Raw genomic sequence first — 2,066 nt, 5'->3', positions numbered from 1 at the left:
CACCAGGCTAGAACCTATTTCCTTTATCCAAACAAAAGAGATAATTAACGAACATACGAAATATTATACTGCATTTCAAACTATTACATTAACCACTTTTATACTTACTATAATAAGTTTGATTACATACTTAATCTATAAGTTTAAGGCAATGCCACAAAAATTAATAATTAAGCATTTTCGATCGAATAACAATCGTGGTCCCACAGACATAATCGAAACCCCAATTGTTGAAAAAATCGAGTCCCAAATTATAAACAAAATTGATACTCCAATATTTACAGCTGAGAAAAACCCCTCGCTATATCCCAATGTATCCGCCTGAGGACAGGGTATTTTCTTTAGGATGGGGGAGTCATATATCCGACTCCAATACCCAATAACATATAAATATTTCGGCCCCTCAAAACCAAAGCGTATGAACGCTAATCCATAAAAACTAACATAAACAATTGAACACTTGAAATAATAATTGTCCCCCTAACAACCAAAGGCGTGAGAACGCTAACTCAGCACTTAAAATCGGACCAATCAAATCGTCGAAATATCAACCACGCCACCAAAGGGCTCCCAAATTTAGCTATAAATATAACCATAAGACATTTTTGTAATCAGTTCTAAGTTTTCTTTCAAATAATAAAGTACGTTGCTTAACTCACGAAAAATATCTTTTTTTTCCTTATCGAGAAAATCGAATATTTAATTATATATAGAGAAGCTTATACTTGCTGTCGATTGTCACATTTAACTTAAAGGTTAAGGTTAATCTTTCAGAATTTACTATATATATTATTCTATTATTTCATATGTCATCATAAAGAACGAATATGTATAGAACACAGCAAATTTCATCTGTTCTCCCCCTCCCTCTAGTTGGTCGCTTTCGTTTGAGCTCGAGTTGTGTTTGCATAAATCGCTGCTGATAGCAAAATTAGTTGAAACCCCACCAGCACCGCTTACCCCTCGCCAGTCGTCAAACCGCATTGGTTTTTTTCATAAAGCAAAATCTTGTTTATTGGCTGGCTACCAGAGTTGGTCTATATTTATATTGTTAGCTTTGCTTGGGCGGTTTTTCTAGGATGCTTTTCACCGGTGAAGGGCTATTGCCATTACGAGGCTTTTGGCTGGCTGTGGCTCCAGTTTAATTGTTATTGTTTACTACAACTTTTGGGAGAAGTAGGACGAGGAGGAGGAGGATTAGGAGGTGGTACATACATAGTAACCTCCACAAAACAAGTCAAGTTGAGAAAGAGACCAAGAAATGCAATCAAGTTTGGGTGGGGCTGCTATACATTGCTTTCGTTCGATATTTTTAGACTGGCTAACAAGCGTCTTCAATAGCCGTGATCGTCTATTGGTTAGGACCCCATGCTGTGGCCGTGGTAACCCAGGTTCGAATCCTGGTCACGGCAATGCTCCATTATAAGGAGGCATTGTCACGGAGACGATTAATTTTTTTTTTAAATTGTATTTTTTATAGAAAATTTACATTTTCTTTACAATGGATGTGATCCAATCCCAATGAGGAAAAGGCTATATCAATGAAATCAAATTTTAAATATAGAATAGATTTAAATTATTTCATTTACGGAATTTTCATTTTCAAAATAATTTGATATGTTTAATTTATTTATTTACGATGTTAGATAAATTATTAATACTACACCTAAAGAAAACGTACTTCTACAAATTTTCAGTGTTTTTAAATTGCCGTTTTGTACCGTTTAGATTTTTTTCTAAAATTCCATACATTAAAAAGAAGTTTTTTACTTTAACCAAAAAAAAAATTGTATGTTTTTTGACCTAATTTTCGCTCAGATTCTTAGCAGCAGTAAAGACATTTTTTTGGATCCTTCAAAGACATTACTTACCTTGTCTTTTTCTCAAAAGTTACTTTTGAAAATTTTTATATTATATAGTTGAAGTATTCTTTTTGTGGTTAAAATTTAACAAATTTCATTTCACTTTAAAATTTTTTATACTTTTCTTTCAAAAAACGTTCTCAAAAATCATGCAAAGTTTCAATTCAAATTTCAAAAACATTTAAAGAATCCAAATTTTTCATA

The 2,066-nt window shown here is 32.8% G+C and overlaps 1 non-coding gene across 1 annotated transcript; it reads left to right on the top strand.

The window, feature by feature from the left end:
• The first annotated feature begins 1,340 nt into the window (after positions 1–1,340).
• Trnah-gug lies at positions 1,341–1,412 on the top strand. The gene has a single exon. It is a non-coding gene; the product is annotated as a tRNA-His (tRNA).
• The last annotated feature ends 654 nt before the right edge of the window (positions 1,413–2,066 follow it).

The sequence above is a fragment of the Drosophila willistoni genome, unplaced genomic scaffold (assembly GCF_018902025.1).
Source record: "Drosophila willistoni isolate 14030-0811.24 unplaced genomic scaffold, UCI_dwil_1.1 Seg173, whole genome shotgun sequence".
Taxonomy (NCBI): domain Eukaryota; kingdom Metazoa; phylum Arthropoda; class Insecta; order Diptera; family Drosophilidae; genus Drosophila; species Drosophila willistoni.
Note: the sequence above shows the minus strand (reverse complement) of the source record. Positions and strands in the feature narration are given on the sequence as shown.